Source organism: Physeter macrocephalus, chromosome 6 (assembly GCF_002837175.3).
Source record: "Physeter macrocephalus isolate SW-GA chromosome 6, ASM283717v5, whole genome shotgun sequence".
NCBI lineage: Eukaryota > Metazoa > Chordata > Mammalia > Artiodactyla > Physeteridae > Physeter > Physeter macrocephalus.
This window is the reverse complement of record NC_041219.1, coordinates 26,142,425-26,148,729: the sequence shown is the minus strand read 5'-3', so window position 1 is coordinate 26,148,729 and position 6,305 is coordinate 26,142,425.

The window sequence follows — 6,305 nt, the reverse complement described above, 5'->3', positions numbered from 1 at the left end:
TCAGTGAGTTGCATGTACTTATCTTTGCTTCTTTCCAACTTTTTAATAAGTAAACATTCTGAAGTGTATCATCCTCACAAAGTCTTATAAGCAGTTAAGCACAGATACTTCCATATACTTGTCTGAGAATGGCACTTCTGATTGTAGAAGACCATTCTTTTTAAGCATCCACCTTTGAAAGGGAAACACGTGGAGTAATGTTGAGCCATGTGGATACTTGCCTGGCCAGGACGATCAGCCTGATTATTTTTCCTGAGTCATAAGGCCAAACTGCTTCACTTTTTGAGAGAATATTATTAATAATAAGAATACTATTATATAATTTATTTTACCAGGAAGAATTAGATAGTGGAAAGAACATTAGCTTTAGAGTCATATAGACCTGGCACTTGGTAGTCATTCAGTAAATATTTGTTGACTAAATGACCAAATCAGCTCAAATCTCACCACCAATTTCTAGCTGTGTGATCTTGCGCAAGACAGTTAACCTCTCTGAGCTTCAGTTTCCTCACCTACAACGTACAAAATAATAATCTCCTCACAAGGCTTTTAAAAAAAAGGATTAATGAAGTGATCGATGTACTCTGTCAGAGTGTTTAGTAAAAATTTAATAAGCATGAAAATTTAGTTTATTAGCTATGCTATGTCCTAGAGTGGGTAGCCAGCTTATAAAAAAAAGAGTGGGCTTTTGAGCTTGTATGTAAGGTTCCATTAATGAGGTCTTGAGATTCCTTCTGAAAAAATCAATAGCATTTTGACAAGACCAGGCTTTCTTTGCCGCAGAAGCAATACCATATGCGTGCACCTGAGGAAAGCATTTAAAATGCTTTTGACACGCAAAAGCTTCAAGGCTCTGCTTTGGAAAAGCTTTCCTAACACAAGGAACCACACCGCCTTCCATTGCCTGGTTTCTAGATTGGTTTTCCACCTCCTCTTAACTGCACTGCCTTTATCTCTCAGTGCCAGGTGTCTGCCTCTTTAATAAACCTGCAGGTCCTCGAAAGGCCCTTCTGTAGGTGTTCCTTAGTATCAAACTTAGGAACTTATATCAGCAACAATAAGGTGGGTGGCAAACTTCTAAAGGATCTGCGTCAACAAAGGGAGGAGAGAAGGAGCCAATTATATACATGGTGCTTTTCTAGGTATTTATCATTCATTTAATCCTGGCAGCAACCATGTGGGGTAAATGGCTTTATTTATATATTTCTCACAATAGTGATTTTAAAACAAGGACATCAAAGTACAGAGAGGTTCAGGAATCTGCCCAAAGCCACATAACCAGTAAGTGGTGTGGCTGTTTAGTTCCAAAACCATGTTTTTTCCCTGCCATTACCCTGCCTCACTGTTTACTAGTGCTTCGCTACCTCTGTGCCTGATGCAACAAAGAAGTCCAGACAACATGGTGTGTTGTGGAGACAGCCTTTGGAGCTAGAGAACCTGGGTTCTCACACTGATAATGTCATTTACTAATTACGGGCCCTTGAGCAGTTTACTTGTCAACACTGAGTCTCAAGTGCTTCATTGCTAAAGAGAGAAAAATCACCCCTTTCTGGCAATGTCAGTGAGAAAACTAGAGACTATGTAAGTAGAGTAGTGCCTGGAGTAGAGGACACTCAGTCAGTGAAAGCTACTGATGTTATTATCGTTATCCTCAAACTAATCCCTGAATACGATGATTAACTCTACAGAGCCGTACTGGATGAGTGTCCAATGGGTGGTACAGATACCATGCAGATTTGAAAGAGGGTGCAAGAGAGATTGTTTCTTGCTTGAACAACTGGGTAAGAGTAAAGCAGAGACAGTCACTAGACTGCAGATTCCGTGATGGTGGGGATCGTGCCTGCCTTTCTTTTCCTTAACATTGTTTCTCTAGGGCCGAGGACAGTGGGTTTGAGTGCAAAGTGGGTGCTCCCTAAAAGTGTATTGAATGCTTGAATGGAAGTTGGTCCTTAACAATGGATTTTGAAGGGGCATGAAGGAGACTGGAGGGAAGGCAAAAGGCGATTTTAAAAGGTAGGAGGGCCAGAAATCCTACAGTATTTATGGAAGACAGAAAGGAAAGTGATACGGCTGGAGGAGAGGTGCTTGGGTAAGTAAATTGAGAGGTCACAGAAAATGGGAGTTTCAAACATGACATAATAGTCTGTAGGAGCGAATCCTGCAGAGAGTTCGAAGAAAGCCTAATTCAATCATCAGGCAATGAAAAGACCAATGATTGTCCTTATTATAAGATAATCATAGTACTAACTCAGTTGGGTATTGTGAGGATTAAATGAAATACTCCTTGTAAAGAGCTTGGCCCAGTGCCTTGCCCATACTAGACCCTCAGTACATTAGTTATTATTCATATCAAATTGTTTATTAATTTGTGACATTTCAGCGGGTGATGATAACAGAGGTCGCTGTGGAGGTAGAGGCAACAGACCAGAGGGCGTGCAGACATCAATGTTTATGGAGAACCTGTAAGTATAAAGCATGATCCAGGCCCTCTGGGCACACAGATAAAACGTCTTCCTACAGATTCTCAAGACGCTGAAACATCCCTCAAGGATCTTATTGCCAGGTGTAGAGTTAATGTCTGCATGACAGGTATACTATCACTAGCCAGTTTTGTAAGTTGATCTTAGGACCTCTTCCCGTGACATCTCCTGAACCCAGTCAATTTCTCTCCTCCACCCAAATGCCATCCTGAGAAAGTATAGCGTGAGTGGGGAGATCTAAGGTCTGGCCTTTATCCAAATGTGACTGAGTTACCTAAAGCAACTGTTTCAATTCTATGATCAATCTGAGATAACAAGCTTGGACTAAAATTTACTTTGATTTTTTTCCCTGCTTCCAGCAGCATGGGGTCTCATGAGGAAGAACAGAGAAGTTGTAGACTAAGTAAAGAGCAGTTTTAGAACAAATGTTCTCCGCATAGCTGAGTGTTGCCTTAGCAATTTTATGACCCACTATGTGAGTACTTAACTGTAATGCAAGGTAGAAAGTGATAAACACAGAGTACATAAGTGCTGTGGGAATTCAGAGGAATTATTTCAGCTAATTCAGGAAAGGCTTTGTGGAGGAGATAGAATTGGAGCTGTTTTTCACTCCAACATTTGATTGTGAAAAATTTAAAACAGACAGAAAAAGGGAAAGAATAATAAAATGAACACCCATATACCCTTCAGTGAGATTCAACATTTAGTAATATTTCGGTGTTTGCTTTCCCTCTATGTATTAAAAATACCTGCATACATATATATATGTACATATAATATACATATTACATATTTTTCAGAAGATTTGAGAGTAAGTTGTAGACATCATGACACTTTATTCCTAAATAATCAGCATGCATCTTTTAAGAACAAGGACTTTCTTTTACATAACCGCATCATTATCACCGAAGAAAATGAGGACTCATGACTGAGCTGGATTTTGGAGGAAAGGTAGAGTTTGGGTTTTTGATGATCAGTGATAGGTCCTCTTGGGCAGAGGACACAGTGTGAGTCCACGCCCAGATGCAGTGGCCTATTTTTTTTTAATTAATTAATTTCTAAATAGATCTCTATTGGAGTATAATTGCTTCACAATACTGTATTAGTTTCTGTTGCACAACAAAGCGAATCAGCCATATGCATACACATGTCCCCATATCCCCTCCCTCTTGAGCCTCCCTCCCATCCTCCTTAACCCACCCCTCTAAGTCATCACAAAGCACTGAGCCGATCTCCCTGTGCTACGCTGCTGCTTCCTGCCAGCCAACTATTTTATATTTGGTACTGTATATATGTCGATGCTATTCTCACTTCGCCCCAGCTTTGCCCTCCCACCCCATGGCCTCAAGTCTATTCTCTATATCTACCTCTTTATTCCTGCCCTGCAACTAGGTTCATCAGTATGATTTTTTTTTTTTTTTTAGATTCCATATATATGCATTAGCATACGGTATTTGTTTTTCTCTTTCTGACTTACTTCACTCTGTATGATAGACTCTAGGTCCAGCCACCTCACTACAAATAACTCAAGTTCATTTCTTTTTATGGCTAAGTAATATTCCATTGTATATATGTGCCATATCTTCTTTATCCATTTGTCTGTTGATGGACATTTAGGTTGCTGCAATGAACATTGTGGTACATGTCCCTTTAATTAATTAATTAATTAATTAATTTTTGGCTGCATTGGGTCTTCATTGCTGCGTGCAGGTTTTCTCTAGTTGCAGTGAGCAGGGACTACTCTTTGTTGCAGTGCGTGGGCTTCTCATTGCGGCGGCTTCTCTTGTTGTGGAGCACAGGCTCTAGACTCATGGGCTTCAGTAGTTGTGGTATGCAGGCTCAGTAGTTGTGGTGCACAGGCTTTTTTGCTCTGCGGCATGCGGAATCTTCCTGGACCAGGGCTCAAACCCATGTCCCCTGCATTGGCAGGCAGATTCTTAACCACTGCACCGCCAGGGAAGTCCTACATGTCTCTTTTTGAATTATGGTTTTCTCAGGGTATATGCCCACTAGTGGGATTGCTGGGTCATATGGTAGTTCTATTTTTAGTTTTTTAAGGAACCTCCATACTGTTTTCCATAGTAGTTGTATCAATTTACATTCCTACCAACAGTGCAAGAGGGTTCCCTTTCCACCACACCCTTTCCAGCATTTATTGTTTCTAGATTTTTTGATAATGGCCATTCTGACCAGCATGAGGTGATACCTAATTGTAGATTTCATTTGCATTTCTCTAATAATTAGTGATGTTGAGCATATTTTGATGTGCCTCTTGGCCATCTGTGTGGCTTCCTTGGTGAAATGTCTATTTAGATCTTCTGCCCATTTTTTAACTAGATTGTTTGTTTTTCTGATATTGAGCTCCATGAGCTGTTTGTATATTTTGGAGATTAAATCTTTTTCTGTTGTTTCAATTGCAAATATTTTCTCCCATTCTGAGGGCTGTCTTTTTGTCTTGTTTATTGTTTCCTTTGCTGTGCAAAGCTTGTAAGTTTAATTAAGTCGCATTTGTTTATTTTTGTTTTTATTTCCATTACTCTAGGAGGTGGGTCAAAAAAGATCTTGCTGTGGTTTATGTCAAAGAGTATTCTTCCTATGTTTTCCTCTAAGAGTTTTATAGTGTCTGGTGTTACAGTTAAGTCTTTAATCTATTTTGAGTTTATTTTTGTGTATGGTGTTATGTAGTGTTCTAATTTCATTCTTGTGCCAATACCATACTGTCTTGATTACTCTAGTTTTGTAGTATAGTGTGAAGTTGGGGAGCCTGATTCCTCTAGCTCCATTTTTCTTTCTCAAGATTGCTTTGGCTATTTTCAGGGTCTTCTGTGTTTCCATATGAATTGTAAAATTTTTTGTTCTAATTCTGTGAAGAATGCCATTGGTAATTTGATAGGGATTGCATTGAATCTGTAGATTGCTTTGAGTAGTATAGTCATTTTCACAATATTGATTCTTCCAATCCAAGAACATGGTATATTTCTCCATCTGTTTATGTCATCTTCGATTTTTTTTTAATCAGTGTTTTATAGTTTTCTGAGTACAAGTATTTTGCCTCCCTAGGCAGGTTTATAACTAGGTATTTTATTCTTTTTGTTGCAGTGGTGAATGGGAGTGTTTCCTTAATTTCTCTTTCTGATTTTTTGTTGTTGGTGTATAGGAATGCCAGAGATTTCTGTGCATTAATTTTGTATCCTGCAACCTTACCAAATTCATTGATTTGCTCTAGTAGTTTTCTGATGGCATCTTTAGGATTTTCTATGTATAGTATCATGTCATCAGCTAAAGTGACAGTTTTATTTCTTGTTTTCCAATTTTTATTCCTTTTATTTCTTTTTCTTCTCTGATTGCTGTGGCTAGGACTTCCAAAACTATGTTGAATAAGAGTGGAGAGATTGGACATGCTTTCAGTTTTTCACCATTGAGTATGATGCTTGCTGTGCGTTTGTCATATATGGCCTTTATTATGTTGAGGTAGGTTCCTTCTATGCCCATTTTCTGGAGAGTTTTTATCATAAGTGAGTGTTGAATTTTGTCAAAAGCTTTTTCTGCATCTATTGAAATGATTATATGGTTTTTATTGCCTAAGTGGAAGTGTTTCTCCCTCTTCAGTTTTTTGGAAGAGTTTGAGAAGGATCGGTGTTAGCTCTTCTCTAAATGTTTGATAGAATTCGCCCGTGAAGCCATCCGGTCCTGGACTTTTGTTTGTTGGAATATTTTTAATTACGGTTTCAATTTCATTGCTTGTGTTAGGTCTGTTTATATTTTCTAATTCTTCCTGATTCAGTCTTGGAAAATTGTACCTTTCCAAGAATTTGTCCATTTCTT